The sequence below is a fragment of the Phascolarctos cinereus genome, unplaced genomic scaffold (genome assembly GCF_003287225.1).
Source record: "Phascolarctos cinereus isolate Bilbo 61053 unplaced genomic scaffold, phaCin_HiC Scaffold_4;HRSCAF=312, whole genome shotgun sequence".
Lineage (NCBI taxonomy): Eukaryota > Metazoa > Chordata > Mammalia > Diprotodontia > Phascolarctidae > Phascolarctos > Phascolarctos cinereus.
This window is the reverse complement of record NW_027555847.1, coordinates 279,798,210-279,817,026: the sequence shown is the minus strand read 5'-3', so window position 1 is coordinate 279,817,026 and position 18,817 is coordinate 279,798,210. Positions and strand designations below refer to the sequence as shown.

Below are 18,817 nucleotides of genomic sequence, written 5' to 3'. Positions count from 1 at the left end.
TCAGTGTTCATCAGTTCTCTCTCTGGAGATACATAGCATTTTTCATCATGGGTCCTTTGGAATTATCTTGGATCATTGTCTTGATCAGCGTAGCTAAGTCTTTCATATTTGATCATGATTACAGTGTTGCTGTTACTGTATAAAATGTTCTTGCTTCACTTTGTATCAGTTCATATAAGTCCCCCCAGGTTTTTCTGAAAACATCCTAATCATCATTTCCTATAGTGCCCTCACAATCATAAAGCACGACTTATTCAACTGTTCCCCAGCTATTGGGCATCCTCTTAATTTCTAATTCTTCGCCACCTAAAAAAGAGCTTCTATAAATATTTATGTACAAATAGGTCTTTTCCCCTTTTCTTTGATCACTTTGGGATACAGGCCTAGTAGTGGTATTGCTAGGTTAGAGGGCATGTATGGTTTTGCAGCCCGTTGGCCATAGTTCTAAATTGTTCTCCAGAATGGTTGGACTAGTTGACAGCTCTACCAACAGTGCATTTATGTTCCATTTTCTACATATCCCCTCCAGAATTTGTCATTTTCCTTTTCTGTCATGTTAGCCAATGATAAGTATGAAGTGATAGCTTAGAGTTTTAATTTTCAGTTTTCTAATTATTAATGATTTAGAATATTTTTATATGATTATTGATAGCTTCGATTCTTCTTCTGAAAACTGCCTATTCATATCCTTTACCATTTATCAATTGAGGAATGACTCTTATTTTTATAAATTTGGCTCAGTTCCCTCTATATTTGAGAAATGAGGTGTTTATCAGAGACACTTGCTATAAAAATTTTTTTTCCCCATTATACATAAATCTTGCTGTTGGTTTTATATAGGTACTACTTATCATTTTAAGAAAGGTTCTATTTAGTACTATATTTTCTAGTGTTTTTAACAGGAATGGGTATTGTATTTTTAAAAAGATTTTTCTGCATCCATTGATATAATCAGGGCAATTAGGTGGCACAGCAGATAGAATATCGGGCCCGGCATCAGGAAGATTCATCTTTCTAAGTTCACATCTGGCCTTAGACAAATACTTACTAGTTGTGTGACTCTAGGCAAGTCATTTAACTTTGCCTCAGTTTCCTCATTTGTAAAATGAACTGGAAAAGGAAATGGCAAACTACTTCAGTATATTTGCCAAGAAAACCCCAAATGGGGTCACAAAGAGTTGGACATGACTGAAAATTGATATAATCATGTGATTTTTGTTGTTTCTTTTATTGATATGGGCAGTTATATTTATAATTTTCTTGTTCTTAAACCAGTCTTGCATTCCTGGTACAAATCCCACCTGCTCATTGTGTATGATCTTTGTGATATATTGCTGTAATCTCTACTAATAATTTTATTTAAAAATTTTCCATTATACTTAGTAGGGAAATTGGCCTATAGTTTTCTTTCTCTGTTTTTGTTCTTCCTTGTTTCGGTACCAAAACTATATTTGTGTCATAAAAGTAATTTGGCAGGACTCCCTCTTTACCCTGAAATGTGATTTTGAAATGTATTTTATCTCATGTATTTGAAATTACGTATTTCATCTTTTATGATCATTTCTGTTCCTCATTTGGTTAAGAATTTTCCCCTAGCCACAACTGTGAAAAACACCTTATCTAGCTCTCTTCTCATTTTTATGTTGACACTTTTAATATTCTTTTGCTGTATCTTAGTAACTTTATATCACATTCTCTACAGAGGCCTTTCATATTATTTCCTTCAGCCCCAAATTATATGCCTGATCCTGTTTTTCTATAGATTACCTCACTTGTAAGACTGTCCATTGTAAGCTGCTTCATTTTCCATCTTCCCCACCTCAGAATGTTTTCACCCATCTTCTCGTTCTTTACTGTAGTCTTAGGTAGCCATTCTGTAATGTGGTAACTTTTCTACTTACACCCTTGATCCCACTGTTTCCCTCAGGATCTTTGCACACTGGTTACCAACTGCTACTTCATCTTCAGTCTCCTTAGCTAGTCAATCCTCATTATTCTTGGTTTCCATATTTGGAAATTCTCTTACTCACTAAAATTTATTTGTAACCCCCAAATCAATACTCATGGTGTTTTTGTGTTCATTTACCGATGTGCACAGAGGTGGTAGGAAAAACAGTGTGCTTTTTGTGGTCTATTCAGTACCACATTTTTTCCATTTTAGCAGTTTTTATTGGTGATTTCACCAAGAATAGTACTGAACTATTCTCTAGTGTTCCTAAGTCCAAGAAGGCTGTGATATACTTTATGGAGAAAATAAGATAAATGAGATAAATATTTAGGCAATATAGTATATCCAGCAAAAGGAAGAGGAAATTTGCGGATCTGTATGTGAGGCCACTCTAGAAAGTGCTATAGTGCATGATGAAACTGTGGAAAAGATGGAAAAATGGTTAAGTTTCTGGATTCATAAGATGATGACTGATTAAAAAAAAAAACAAAGCATAGCAGATAGCTTTGTTGTGAGGCTGAAAGCCAAAGAAATTTACAATCATGTTACCTAGGATCAGGAAAAATGAAATGCTTTTCAACTAGTACTGACTGGCTTACAAGCTGTAGAGCATGAAAAGTGTTAAACTTGCAGGTGAAGCAGGTTCTGCAGATCAGGAATCTGGAAGGATTTTTTAAAATACCTGCTAAGTGTTATATTCACAAAGGCTTATGTAGAAGAGCAGGTTGTCATGAGACTGGTTTGTTATACAAGGGCATTTGCAAAGAACCTATATCATGCAAGTGGTCTCCAAAGACCCTGGCTTTATATCAGAGATCATGCAGCCTTTCTGTTGTGTGCCAACACCAAGGGCTTTTAGTTCAAACCCCTAATAGTGTACAGAGCCTCAAATCTATAAGCACTTACAAAACCTGAACTGTGTGCCAGTCCATTGGAGGCAGAACAATAAAGGGTGGATTATGCTCAATATATTCTGGCATTGTTTCTATAATCACTTCATCCCAAAAGCTAAACCCTATCTCCAGGGCAAAATCCTTGTCTTTGAGGTCTTATTAATTTTGAATAATGCCCCAGCCCATTGTTGTAAGGAACTTGAAAATGCCTACCCCAACATAGAGGTTCTTTTCGTGTTCCCAAACGCTACATTGCTCATCTAGCCCCTATATCAGGGAATAATAAAAGCTTTCAAGGCGCACTATGAGATGGAGGCTCTTGACATCAACAGGGAAACCACCATGATGGACTACTGGAAGTCACCACTATACACATTATTGATTATGTTGGCACAGTTTGGGTCAGCAGTAAGTAAGCTGTTACGGTTAGAGAAATGTTTGACTGAATGTGAAAAGTTTCTGAAGGTGTTTACAGAAAATGTAAAGAATAGTGTCAAAAACATAATGCATATTTCATGGCAAGTAAGTGGGGAAAGCTTTGACAACATGAAGCAAGAAGACGTGGAGGAACTTTTGGTAGAGAAGGCAGTAGAACTCACCAACAAAGAACCCAGACAAGATTGCAAAAAAAAAAAAAGGCATTGGAATCAGCATTGACAGTGATGGCAGTGAAAGTCAGCCTAAGACTCTAATAATGATCTCTCCCACTGTGGCTAAAATATCAGAATGGAATTCCATTTGCATTTACTGTATATGAATACTATTTATTGTGTGCATATGTGTGTGTATAACTGAAAGAGTTAAAGTGTACAATCATAGTGTAGTTGGGTAGCTACACAAAAATGCTATAATTGAAATTGTTTTATATAAGTAAATTATTATTTATTATTTATTATTATTATAAGTGAATTATTATAAGTAAATTATATTGCATATAATTATTTGAAAGAAATATTTGTATTAAATAAGGTATAAACAGAAACACACATAAAGCAAGATTATGTATTTATCATTTGATGAAAATGTTATAACCAGAGGCACAAAGGAACCTGGCTACTAATTTCCCCTAGCAGTAGTGGTTTAGAATTTGCTTATTCATTGTTCACAGCAACTTTATAGAATATAACTACCATGAATGATGAGAATTGACTGTATACTAGTTCCTTCTCTGTTGCCTACAAACATGTTTAGTTCTTTCCTGTCCTTAAAATGACCTCCCTTTATACTGTAATTTTATGTTGATATTTCCATTTATTGCTAAACTTCTGGAAATAGTAATTGATTCCACTTACTCACTACCCATTCAATCCTCAGTTCTTTGTAATCTACCCTCTAACTCTATTATGTTCCTGAAATTGCTCTCTTAAATTTCACCATTGACCTCTTATTGCTAAATCTGAATGATTTTTATTTGAACTATCTGTAATAAAAGCCATCAGTGGCATAGTTTAGAGAGCCAGCCTTTAAGTCAGAAAAATTGAAAATTGAGTTAAAAGTCTTGAGTTCAATACATATTTTCCCTATGACTCTGGTCAAGTCAATTTTTCTGTCAGTGGTCTAGGGAGTTAGAAGTATAAGTTGTAGAGCTATCTCTTTGTGTCAGTAGGTACATAGGAATAATAGCCAATATTTATATAGTACTTTAATGTTTACAAAACACTTTACATATACTATCTCATTTTGTCTTCATAACAACCCTGGGAAGCTTGTGCTACTCTTATTTCCATTTTATAGATATAGAAACTGAAGTACAGAAATCAAGTCTTTCTCAGAATGACTCAGCTGTCAAGGTCTGGGATAGGGGATAGGACTTGAACGTCCTAACTTGAGGTCCAACACTAACCACTCCAGAACTTAAATAGATAGATAAAATATTTACTAAGTGTTTACTATGTACCAGATACTGCTTAGCACTTGGGATACAAATCTAAACAAACAAGACAGTTCTTTCGCTCAAGGAGCTTACTTTTTGATGGGGTAGATTATTCATAAAAGAGAAATGGAAAATGGGGGGAGGGAAGGAAGTCTACCTGGTTGGTAGCAAGGTACCAGGTGAGGAGCTGGAGAAGTCTGGAGATTAAGTCAAGATGGGAGTGAAGTAAATTTGGCTGAGACCCCTTGTGAAATGGTAGAGCTTGGCTAGTCGCCAGTTAGGAGAGCAAGGCCCGAAAGAGGACTAGAACACTGAGAAATTAAGTAGTATAGGGAGTTTATTCATCCAGGAAATTCTATCACTGAAATCACTGAAACCGTCTTTCTTCTAGTTCAACTGTTCCAGGGTTTTTTTCTGGGGTGATATTTTCTGGGTTTTCAGAGGTTGATAGGGGAGAGTGAGAGCGACTACCTTTTTACTCCACCATCTTGGCTCCCGGAAGCAGAAGTCGCAGTTAGACATAGATCCTGTTATTTATATCCCATATTGTTTTGTGCTTTTTGATGTGTTATGCACATATTAATATTAGTATTAGTGTTACTATTATAATTATTTTACTATTACATTTACTGTGATTGATTATTTCTATTTCTAGTGGGATTTTTTTCCTATTTTCAGAATGATAGTAAGATGGGCAGAAGAACTTCTACCAGCAGTTTCATAACATTGTTGAAAGGAAACTAATCACTCACTTTCTTTGTTGATATGATTTCTCCCTAAAACCTCTTCACCCTGAAAGGTCATTTCACCCCAGACTTCACACACTAGAAGTAACTCTTACATGGGTGAACTCTACATTAACGAGCTCACATCACATTTGAGAGAAGAGAGAATTTAAACCAGGTTGGGTATTGCTGATTATTTAAAGAGTGACAGTAAGGTAACTTTACAAATTCATAAAAAACTAGTTGTGAAGATGGAAATCTCATTTATTTGGTGATTTTAGTATGTGTACTATAAATATGTATTGCAGAAAAAGATTAGAACTTACAAAATAAACATAGGTACTTGGATTTTGGACATTCCATATCATCACCAAAGTCTTGAGCAAGAAACTGAAGATGTTATTGTTATCATTGCTGCCAATCAGGTATAAGGATTTCAGGAGAGAGAAACACATAGGTTCAAAACTGGAAGAGTGGTTAAAAAGATAGTGTCTGAGAATGGGCGTGAGTTTGTGGACCATGACTAAAAAGATAGGAATGAAAGGCCACCAGCAAGGGTTAGAGTACAATTAACAAGAGCTAGTAAAAATATATTTGACTAGGTCTTATAATCTAATCCAGACTTGTAGGAATGGGGAGGGGGAAAATAGTTTATGTATATTTATCAAGCTAGATAACATAGATCAGTGGTTTCTTTTTAAAAAATTTTTTTCAAGGTACAAGGGTTTAAAAAAATTGATCTGTCCCTCCCATTACTCTTGCCCCATTGAGCAAATTAAAAAATAAAACAAAACTGAAAAACAGATCAATAATAGCCCCAACCTAAGCCTCTGTTGTTCATTGCTTAGGTTTTGATGGCTTAGAATGAGTATAAATAGCAATTGTTTTCTGTTCTGGTCAGAAACTCTGAGAGTCTTCCCCTTCCAGATTGATATCTTTATGATGATAAATTGAGCCATCTTTTGTCTCGTCTCTCACCAAGCCCTTAGTCCAACTGAGACCTGGCAAAGACCTTAGTTTAGAAAGGCCCGGGTCACCCACTGCATCTTGGACCATCGCCAGTCATCTTGACCTTTGTCATGCTACTGGACTTTGATGACTCTAGAGGAGAGAGTGAAGCTGATGACTTTGTCAGCTTTGCCTCACTTATATCCAGTTCACAGATAAGTCAGGACATCACCCTTATGATGTCATTTGTCCTCTTCAAGAACAGAAGAGGAAAAACAATAATACCTATTGGAGTGCTCTCTGCCCCAAGATGAATAAATGCTAATATTTAAATTTGCCTAATTTCTTAATTTGGATGATTTTTTTTTAAATAGAGGAACCATGAGGTGAACTGCTATATTGGTTCTGGTTCTCACCCTTGAAAGAGTGATTCTGATTCTCTGGCTTTGATTTTTATCCTCAAGAAGGAACTGATTGCTGGAGTAGAAGTGATGAGAAGTGGGTAAGAGAAGAACTGAGAGCAAACACAATAGTTGTCTTCAAATATGTGAAGGATTGCTGTGTAGCAAAGGGATTAGTTTTATTTTGTTTGACCCCATTGGACAGAACTAGCAGCAATAGGTAGAAGTAAAAGAAATCAATTTAGGCTTGCTTTAAGGAACTTCCCTAACAGAGCGGTCACGAAGTAGAGAATGAATTGCCTTAGCAAGTAGTAGGTGCCTTCTTTAGAGGTCTTCATGCAAAGATTATTTGTTGTAAAGGGCATTTTTCTTTAGGTATGGTTTAGAGTCCTGGAGTGGGGAACCTGTGGCCTGCGGGGTCCTTGGGTTCAGCCTTTTGACTGAGTCCCAAGTTTTGCAGAACAAATCTTTTTATTAAGGGGATTTGTTCTGTGAAGTTTAGATTCAGTCAAAGAGCCGCATTTGAGGACCTAGAGGGCCACATGTGGCCCAGGCTACAGCTTCCCTACCCCTTGGAACTTATAGACTAAAATGGCATGTAAGGTCCATTCAGCTCTGAGATTCTGAATTTTGAGAAAATATGTCAGGTGGCAGATGAGCATTTTTCTTATCCATTATTTACTGTGATGTAACTTTGGAAGATAAGGCAATTCTTTATATTTAAGATATTAAATTTTGTTTCAGAAAATCATATTTAAATCTGTGATTTTAAAGTTTCTGCCCTACCAGTTTGGATTTATGAAAGTTGTCCAAAGTTGTCCAAAAGAAGGAAGCAGTTTCTAAAAGTTAAAGGTTTCTGGGAAGTCATTGCATCTTAATGTCAAGTAGTTCACATGATATAGTTCATTTTAACACATTTTTGAAGCCTTTTCTTCATAACAACCTTGTGAGCTAGGTTATACAAATATTATGATCCCCATTGTACAGAAAAGGAAACTGAGCCACCAAGATTATGATTTGCTGGTTGTCACGTGGCTAGTTACGTGGGTGAGCCCAAATTTAAATTAAGGTTTACTGATTAAAAGTTCATTGCTCGTGCTATCACACCATGTTGCTATAGTTGGATATGATCTATTGGGGAAGGGGGAATGAAGGAAATTCTGAAATTATGTTTCTTTACTATTTATGTTCTCAATAAATATTATTCATGAATTTTAAAGATATTTGGAATTGTGTATTTTTCATCAACCACCCCATCGCTGAATTCTTACTCTTTGGATCATGTGGTCACAACAAAGGGAGCACTACCGTGATGGAATAGCATATGGAATTACAGGCAAAGTATTTAAGAAGAGATAAATAACTTCTTGAAGCCATACTTACACACCTAGACATATGAACATTGTAATAGTTTCACTTTGCAGAAGAGAATTTGATCTTAATTTTTCACTTCTTCCCAGGTGCATTTAGACACGAGAAAGGCCAGCAAAACCAGGAAGACTGTTCTCTTCCATATCATCGGTACTCAGAAGGTGAGTTACATGTAATGTCTTACTTTCTCTAGTATTTATGGTCTTTATCTTTTGATGACTTCATAAGTCATATTTGTCAGCACACTAAATCTTGACAAACAGTTGGCTGACAGAATAAAAGATACCACCATATTTTGTTTAGCTACAAAGAAGTATTTAGTGGGACAAAAATTTGTTTACTTTCCTCCAATAAGTTATCTCTCATGCATTTTTTTGTTTTATTGATGCCTTTTTTTTTGTTTTTACATCTTGTTCTTTTCTGAATATCTCTCTCTCTCTCTCTCATTCCCTACCCAGCAAATTTTCTCCAATAAAAATGATTAAAAGAAAAAAAGTTCAGAAAAATCATTGTATACATAGACTGTTAAATGATGGCAATATGACATTCACACATGTAGTCCCTTACCTTTCAAATGAAAGAGGAGCATTTTCTCAGTTCTTTTTTGGGGCCACTCTTGGTCATTGTAATTAACTTTCCTGGTTTTATTACTTCTCTTTGCATCAGTTTATATGTCTTCATTCATTTCTTCAAATCCTTTACGTTCATGTACTACAATTTGTTTAGTCTTTCCCCAGTCAGTTTTCCAGTGCATATATTAAAATCAAACAAGATTCTTTGAAAAATACAACAGTTGACAAATTTGTTCAGAGACCTGATTATTAATAATAATCAGGTGAAGCATAAAGCTGGTAGATGTACTCACCAAAGGTTTTTTCCCACTGTTCAGAACTTTTTCTGACATGATGTAATTATTTTCATCCAAGTAGTTTTTCTTAAATAGTCATAAATGGACATGCACATGTAAAAATCCTTATTCGACAAGAGATAAGTTTGAACGAAAATTTGTCATCCCCAAAAAACAAAGCATGAGATGAGAGGAAATAGTTTGCGCAAGATTTTTCTTGAAAAATATTAGTTATTTTTGGAGAGGGAATTAGGTATAGTTGCCTTGCTTTGAGTAGCATGTAAATATTTAGGGCTGAGGCAAAAAACAAAAACAAAAACAAAAAACAACCTTATCCCTCCACACGGAGGGAAAGTTAGTAGACTTAATTTACGATTAGCATGCCAGTTATTTGAATTTGGGGCTTTGAAGTAATAAATAATTGTTGACCATATGAATTTAAAATTAGAATGCTGTGTGTGTGTGTGTGTGTGTGTGTGTGTGTGTGTGTGTAAAAGTATAACGAAAGATTTTTGCATTTGGGGCCAATAAACCTGAGTGAGCATTTTGGAAAGACACCTTCAAATATGGTGATGGATAGTATGGTATAGGGGAGAGTAAAAGATCCCAGGATGCTATGGGGAGGCTATATACTTTTCCTGCTACCCCAGTCCAGACCATTTGATAGTTTCCTCTAAAAACTAATTATTCATGATAGCTAGGCTTTAAGGTTGTTTCTTTAACAAGAAAGGTTATCTTCAAGAATTCTGATTACTGTAGTGGTATGGTAACGCTTACAGCAAATGCTTTTCAGTAAGGGCCTTAAAAAAGGGTTCAAGTCAACTTCATTTCTCCCCTCTTCCTCCACCCCTTAGAATAACATATCAGGGACATAATATCAAGAAATAGACCTCAAGAGATCATTTGTTCCAACTCACTGATTGTATAGATGAGGAAACTAAAGCTCTATATAGGGGAATCTGTTTGCCCACGGTCAGAGGAAGACCCACTCAACTCTTACTGCAATGGAGGCTAAGCTGAGGTAGAGTTAAATGGAGTTCAAATTGCGCAGACTGACTTGCTGTTAGAGCTGAAAGAAACGTTGGAGACACCTTATGCAACCTCTTTCTTGTATGGATAGTGAAAGAGGCCCAGATTTGATGTTAGACCAGGGACTAGAACCCAGTTCTCCTAATTCCCAGTGAGTACTCTGTCAGGTGGGTTGTGGAAATTTGGTCTCCTTAGGTATAAGGGCATGTGAGGGCATTGGCTATAGCAGTGCTACCTGGCCTCATGACTCTGAGACTCAGGACAATCAGTTAAGTAGTGAAGGGGACCGTTTGGTCTTTCTGTGCACATGGTATGTTAAATTTTACTTCTATTTTTGGTTCGGGACATTTCCTGTAGTAGTTCGAGGGCTGTTGTGGGTTTCAGCAGGTTTTAAATGAGACTTTAAAAGTTTGTCCTACCCATATCTGTTCCTACATTTGGCAGCAAAGGCTGCTGCAAATGAATGGTTACGTAGCAAACCAATGTTCACATGACGGATGGAAATGGGAGAAAACCCACTTGTAGGATTTGTGTGTCACAGTGAGAATTAAGGATATTCTTTATAGCTAGATGATGTTGTGGTTTTCCAAGTCTGCACAGTTATTGGGTCTGTGGTATGGCAGCCTTCGCCTTTTGTATAGGAAAAATCTCATTTCTGAGATGTGACAGGGATGCCTTTGGGAGACTCCAGGGTAATGATTGATGGGGACCTCTGTTTCCAGATTTATTATTTGGGATTTTTAAGCATTGTAATTGATTTAGAGGGCAAAAGAGGGAGAAAGAGAAGGAAGGAAAGAATCTGACTCATGACACCTAAAATCATAAGAAGTAGAATGGAGTCTGTTCTTCAAAGGTGGTTATGAACTCTCTTACAAAGAAAAAGGTACCAAGGCTTTCTTATGGCCTGAATTTCAGATCCTGTGCACTCCAGACTGCTAAAGCATGCCATATAGGTATAGGTAACAGATTATCATTCAAGGCCTTTTGCTTATTACTTCATATATTGGGGTGACTTGCATCTATGAGATTGTCTAACAAACAATTAATCAATTACCTAGAGGTGGAATTAGTCCTAACACAACTATCAGGAAATTTAAGCAGCTTGGGAGGGCAAAAATTTTTGGGAAAAACTCCTACCCCAACGTTGTAATATATTAAGTAGAAACATTCCCAGGGAGGCATACCCCAATTCTCCTCAGCAGGGAAAGGCTCTGGGTCTTGCTCCATCCTTTGCCTTGTCACATTTGAAGTGCTTCCACTTCTCTCTGCTAAGACAGACCCAACAGACCCTTGTTGAGTATTTCCTACCTCTGTACAAACGGGCAACCAGTATGTTTTCACCCTGCCCTGCTCAGTCTTGTACCCCATGTGCCCTTTACCCTCATTCCTCACTGGTCTTGAGAAAGTTTGTAAAGTTAGGAGGGGAAAACTTTAGGGGAAAGCTAAGCTTCCCAAAATTAAGGAGGCAGAGTTGTCCTTCAGAAGGGACAGTCCTCCAGCAGCATCAGTAATGCTGTCTCCTATTTCCTTACTCCTCCCCAACACCTCCTAGAGAAGATCCATGTACTACCACCTCTACTCTTAGCATCCTGTCAGCTCTATCTGCCCACATCTCTCTTCTCTTTCTAGGCCCTGCACAGGAAAACAACTATTTCTTAATGCTTTTTAAAGTCTCCTGTCCTTAAGTAAATTTCTCATCCTGGGGCAGTTGCCTTCCCTGAGGCAGAACTCTAGTTATAGCTTTTAAATACCTCAAAGCCTTATTCTGTTATTTTTAAAATATAAAAGTAAAACATATTTCTTCCTTACTATTGAAAGGAAGGACATTTGAAAAGAATTTCTAAGTGTCAGGTTAAAAAAACCAGTTATGTATTCAAAGATTCCCTAGTTTGAGGATGTGGAAGTTTAGCTTTTATTAACTAATGTGCTGTCCTTATAAATACATATTTTACCCACCATTAGTTGGATTTTGATGTTTTAATTTTCCAGTTGTGATCATGGATTTGCTCCAGTTTGTGAGTCCTTTGCCTGTTTTGCTTTGTATGTAGCAACATGGAGTTGGAAGATTCTTGGTAGGAATCAAGGCAGGAATCTGACTTAACAACAGTAACATTTATTAGTGCCTACTCTGTGCCAAGCACTGTTCTAAGTGCTATAGGTACAAAAAAAAGACAAAAAGTCAGTCCCTGTTCTCAAAAAGCTTACAGTCTACTGGGTAGGAGGTACTAAACAAACACGTTATATATGGGATGAATTGGAATAACTAATAGCATTTACATATAGCAATGTAAGATTTATAAAGCTCTTTACATGCATTGTTTCTTTGATCCTCATGACAACCTACACTATTGCTTTTTTTTCACATTTTATAAATGAAAGGACTGAGTTTCAGGTGAAGTAACTTACTGTGGGTCTTACATCTATAGTATGTGGTAGTCGTCTTCAAGCTTATGTCACTCTGTCCCTCTCCCACAAAACTCACTCTGCTTTGCCATACTGCCTCAGAATAAGATTAAATCTATTAGCTCCCGGGGGTCTTAGTATATTACTATTACTAACAGAGCTGAAACCATGGACTATTTAACCAAATACTTTTACTGTAAATAAACATGAAGTCAGTCCTTTTAAAGTTAATATGAATAAAGTACTTTTTAACCTTTTGATGCTCTATAAATGTAAGCCATAACAGGTTGCTTGTAATATTCTAATGAGAACATATAAAAAGCCTATTTTGTGTAGATTGGAAAATGTCACATTCTTAATTTTGGTTAATATTAATGGGGTAAAGAAGACCTCGATTCAAGCTTCCTCCATGACCCTGAGTCTCAGTCCCCCTTTTGTAAAATGGAAACATTAATAGTACATACCTCACAGGGTTATGATGCTCAAATCAGATAATGTGTAAAGTACTTTGTAACTTCTCCCTTCCTCCCATACACATAACACAGAAGTTTTAAGAGGCACCTAGGTAGAACATTGGCTAGAGTTCTAAACTTTAGGTCCAGAAGCCATGGGATCAAATCTTGCCAAAGCCACGTTCTAGCTGTGTGACTCTGGGTAAGTAAATCAATTAACTTAATCACTCTTAGTTTCATTTTCCTGATTGGTGAAATAGGTACAATAATAGCACCTACCTCACAAGGTTGTTGTGAGGATCAAATGAGATAAGATATGTAAAATGCTTTGCAAACTTTAAAGTGATATCTATATATCTATATCTATTTATATATACAGGATTATTATGCAGCTTCACTATTCAGATGCCATAATTTCCCCTCTTATGCCTTTTAAATCATTGTTTTTTCACTTCACTTAAGGGTAAGAAGATATCTAGGATCAGGGTAGAAAAAGAATGAAAAAGAAAATAAATCTCAATTGAAAAAGAATTTTGATTTTAGGACTTACTGTTTCATATTTGAAAAGCATAAGACAAGATCTACCTGAATTACATAAACTCTTAGAAATGGTACTAGTTGGAGCTCTGGAGTCTAGAAATTCCAAAAAAATAAGGCTGTAATAGAGCAAGTATATGTATCAGCACTGTTTAAGTAGGCCAGCTCCTGAAAGTATGCTCCTTGGGTTTAGTTCCCCTACACTATACTCTTCTCTCTTTTTTAAACTCACAGTTAATTGACAGGGCAGTGAGGACTTTGAAGGTTGAGAGATGAGCGAGGGAGGTAAATAGTAATACCAGCCATTTGTTATGTCATTTTTAGATAATGTTTTTAATGTAAGTTGCTAAATCTTTTGGAAAATAGGAATTAAAGCACTTAATTTAATAATTTGGATTTGTGTAGTGTTTCCAAAGCATTTTGCTTACAGCAGCCCTGTGAAGGAAATGATATAGGCTTTTTTAACCTTATTTTACAGATTTGGAAAAGGAAAAAAGAACCCTCAGAGAAATTAAGTGATTTTGCCAAGTAAGCTCGGACTGAAATGCAGACCTGCTTCCATAGTTAGTGATCTTTCCACTATACCAAATAATATTATTATGGTATGGAAATTTAAAAATTCTGATGAATATCAGAAGTTTAATTTAATTTACTTTATTTCTTTTTTTACATTTTTATTTGATTTTTTTCTTAATTACATGTAAACAAAAATTTTTAACATTCAGTTTTAAAATTGTGAGTTCAAAATTCTCTCATTCCCTCCCTTCACTGCACCTTGAGAAGGCAAGCAATTTGCTATAGATTATACATGTGCAGTCATGCAAAACATTTCCGTATTAGCCATGTTGTAAAAGAAAACATAGATCAGAAAAACAAGAATAATATAAAAAGTATGTTTCAATCTATATTCATATTCCATCAGTTCTTTTCTCTGAAGATGGAGCATTTTTCCTCACAAGTCCTTTGGAATTGTTTTGGATCATTGTATTGCTTAGAATAGCTAAATCATTCACGGTTGATCATCATACAGTACTGTTGTTGCTATGTACAATGTTCTGGTTCTGCTCATTTCACCTTGTATTAGTTCATATAAGTCTTCCCAGGTTTTTCTGAAAGTATCCCCTCTTCGTCATTCCCTATAGCACATTAGTATTCCATCACAATAACAGACCACAACTTTTTGACCATTCCCCAATTGATAGGCATTCCTTCATAACTTATTCCAACATACTTATGTCATAAAAGGAATATTTTAGGACTACTTTTTTGCCTATATTTCAAAAAAATTTATAAAGTATTGGAATTAGTTGTTTTTTAAATGTTTGGTAGAATTCAGGATTTGCAGTTTGGTTTTTAATTGGGGATTTTTAATTTGTTTTTTTAAATAGGTTTTTTAGTGCCATACCCTGTTCATTAATCTGCTTGTTCTCTATTTTATTGATGTAAGCATTTAGAGCCAGAAACTTCTCCCTAAATACTGTTTTGGCTGATCCCATAAACTTTGATACATTGTTTCATTGTTCTCATTCTCTTTAATGAAATTAAAATTTGTTTTCTTTGACCAATTCATTCTTTATGTTTATTTAGTTTCCAAGTAATTTTTAATCTATGTTTCTATGGTCTTTTTATTGAATATAATTTTTATTGCATTATGATCTAAAAAGGATGCATTTAATAATTCTGCTTTTATGCTTTTGGTTCTGAAGTTTTTATGCTCTAATACATGGTCAGTTTTTGTCAAGGTGCTATGTTACTGCTGAGAAAAAGGTATACTCCTGTTTATTCCCATTCAGTTTTCTCCAGAAATCTGTCATATCTAATTTTTCTAATATTCTCCTCATCTCCTAAACTTCTTGCTTATTTTATGATTAGACTTATCTAATTCTGAGACAGGAAAGTTGTGGTACCCACTAATATAGTTTTACATTCTATTTCCTCCTGTAACTCATTTAGCTTTTCCTTTAAGAATTTAGATGCTTTGCCATTTGTTGCACATATATTTAGTATTAATATTACTTCATTGCTTATGGTACTCTTTAGCAAAATGTACTTTCCTTGCTTATTTCTTTTAATTGAGTCTTTTTTTTTTTTTGCTTTTGCTTTGTCTGAGATCATGACTGCTACCTTTGCTTTTTTTTCCTCAGCTGAAGCATAATAGCTTCTTCTCCATCCCCTTATTTTACTCTGTGTGTATCTGTTCCAAGTAGGTTTCTTGTAAACAGCATATTGTTGGATTTTGGTTTTTAATCCATTTTGCTATCCACTTCCATTTAATTAGTGAGTTCATCACATCACATTCACAGTTATAATTATTAATTGTGCATTTTCCCCCCCATCCTGTTTTTCCCAGCTTCTCTTTCTGTTTTCTTGCCTTGTCCCTCCTTAGTAGTCTGTTTTGATTCTGACCACTACTTACCTCAATCTACCCTCCCTTACTATCAGATCCTCTCCCCTTCTCTTATTTCATTCCCTTCCTACCTCCTATAGGGTAAAATAGATTTTTATACCAAACTAAGTATGTATATTATTTCTTCTTTGAGCCAATTCCTTTGAGACCAAGGTTCAAGTGTTGCCTGCCTGTCCCCACATTTTCCCCTCTACTGTAAAAGCTCTTTTTTTGTGCCTCTTTTATATAAGATAATTTTCCCTGTTCTTCTTTTCCCTTTCCCCTTCTCCCAGTCCATCCATCTTTTTCTTCCCTTAATTTTATTGTTTTGAAATCATTCTGTCATAGTCAACTCACTCTTGTGTACTCTGTGTGTACTCCTTCTAACTTCCCTAATAATAATAAAAATTTTGGTAGTTGCAGTTATCATGTATATAGGAATATATGTATGTATCATGCATATATAAACAGTTAACTTTATTGATTCTCTTATGATTTCTCTTTCATTTTAACCTTTTAATGCTTCTCTATAGTCTTGTATTTATTTGAAAGTCAAATTTTCTCTTCAGCTCTGGTCTTTTCATCAGGAGTGCTTGAAAGTCCTCTATTTCATTAAATATCCTTTTTTTCCTCTGAAAGATTTTACTCGGTTTTGATGAAAAAGTTTTTCTTGCTTGCAATCCTAGTTCCTTTGTCTTCTGGAATATCATATTCCAAGACCTCTGACCCTTTAATGTAGAAGCTGATAAATCCTGTATAATTCTAACTGTGGCTTCATGGTATTTGATATTGACCCTGATAATCAGTACCTAATCCTTCACCTGCTATCTACTATGCAGTTGTTTGCATTTTATGCCCTGCAACCTTTTGGTTGCTTACAACATTTTCTCCTTGTCTTGGGAGCTCTGGAATTTGGCTATGATATTCCCAGGAGTTTTCATTTTGGAATCTCAGGAGGTGATCAGTGGATTCTTTCAATTTCTATTTTACCTCTGATTCTAGGATATCAGGGCAATTTTCCTTGATAATTTCTTGCAGTATGATTCTAGGCTTTTTTTTTTAAATCATAGCTGTCAGGTAGTCCAATAATTCTTCTCTCTCCTTAATCTGTATCCAAGTCAGTTGTTTTTGTTTTTCTAATGAGATATTTCACATTTTCTTCTATTTTTTCATTCTTTTGATTTTATTTGATTGTTTCTTGGTTTCAGCTTCCACTTGCGTGGTTCTAATTTTTAAGGAATTATTTTCTTCAGTGAGCTTCCTATTTGGTCAGTTCTGCTTTTTAACGTTTTCTTATTTTAAGTAGTTTTTTGTGCCTCTTTTACCATTTAACCAGTTCTGTTTTTTAAGATATTATTTTCTTCAGTGTTTTATGGTGCCTCTTTTACTAAGCTGTTGACTCTCTTTTCATAATTTCTTATATCACTTTCATTTCTTTTCCTAATTTTTCCCCTGCCTTTTTTACTTGATTTTTAAAAATCCATTTGGAGCTCTTTCAGAAATTCTTGTTGGGTTTGTATGTAATACTTTTTTTTTTCTTTGAGGCTTTGACATCTACCTGCTTTGACATTTTTTTTTGCTTCTGGGTTTGTGTTTTGATTTTCCTTATAATACTATACTGACAGTTGTAGTCAAATTCTTTTGTTGTTTTTGTTGTTTGCTCATTTTTCCAGCCTATTTGTTGACTTAAAGTTGGACTCTGCTCCTGGGATGGAGGCGGCACTCTCCCTAGCTTCAGGCCTTTTTTGCCCTGCCACTAGACTCTGATGAATATGGAGGAGAGAGTGAGGCTGATGGCTTTGCACAGCTGTGCCTCACTTAAATCCAGTTCTCTTGCGAGTCAAGGCATCACCCTCCTAATGTCATTGGTTCTTTTTGAAAATGAAGGACCAACAAAAACAATAACAGCACCAGGCCTTTCAGAGATAGTTCTGGAGGTCTTTAAAAGGTTTTCAATCTTTCCAAGGTGGTATGTTCTAAGGAGAGGTGAGGTCACTGCTTTCCTGCCCTGTGCTGTGGTCTTTTCCCAGGGAGAGACACTGTTTCCTTGCAGCCACCAGTGCTAGCAAGGATCTCCTACAGATCCTGGGACTGTGACCAGGTCCCCTACTCTTCTGTAGCCACAATTGCTAGTGCTCCTCTGTCTTGGTATTGACTCCCCTGTGCTCCCCTGTGACCAGTGCTATTGCTCTTTTTGTCCCTAGAACTATGACCTGAAACTGGGTATGGGCAATGCAACAGAGTCCTGAATCCAGTGCTAGCGAAGGGTCCCCTACAATCTCCTTCCAACCAGTCCTTCAACTCCCCCTCCTACCCCCATCTGTGGCCTGAGACCTCCTGAAGCTGCTGCTACCACCGATGCAGCCGCCCCCAGGGGTAGGGAAACTGCTTCAGGAAATTGCTCTCCTGCCACAAGGAGGTCATCGTGACAGACAGGAGAATCAAGATGGCCAAGCTGATTCCAAGAGGCTTTACACAGAGGTTGTCTGGGGACATTATGAAATTAAGAAAACTAAGGCCAAGATAGAGGTGGAGAGTGAGATGAAGATCAGAGCTCACAGAAATTGGGGGGGGCACAGGGGGCGGCGGCGGAAGGATGGCTGATTAAACGAATTGCCCAGGGTCACACTGTAAGTGTCTGAGTCTGGATTTGAACTCAGGTCCTTCTAACTCCAGGGCTGGTGCTCTTTCTGTTGCACCACCTAGTTGCCCGCATTTCATCAGAGATGTTTATGTGTCAAATTATGGAATGTTACAGTCTCCATGTATTCAGATAAAAATTATATTTAGTGTCACACAGAGGGCTATAGTGTGTGTGTGTGTGTGTGTGTGTGTGTGTGAGTAGGATACAACATATAACAAGGAATTTTTTATTCTGTGATGAGATATGGAGTGTGTGTATGTGTGTGAGTGTGTGTGAAATATATGAGCAAAAACAGTGATGAGTTAGTCATGTAGCAAGGGATAAACAATAGAGATAGTCATCATTGAGTAATAGCATTTG

General features: G+C 36.2%; 1 protein-coding gene across 8 annotated transcripts in view; it reads left to right on the top strand.

Moving 5' to 3' along the window:
• PJA2 (praja ring finger ubiquitin ligase 2) overlaps positions 1-18,817 on the top strand; it is a 119,501-nt gene that overhangs the window by 14,306 nt on the left and 86,378 nt on the right. For all 8 annotated transcript variants that reach the window (XM_020968833.2, XM_020968832.2, XM_078153091.1 and 5 more), the window contains exon 2: positions 8,249-8,320. The gene's annotated coding sequence lies outside the window, so the exon portion shown is untranslated. The remainder of the gene's footprint in view (positions 1-8,248; positions 8,321-18,817) is intronic.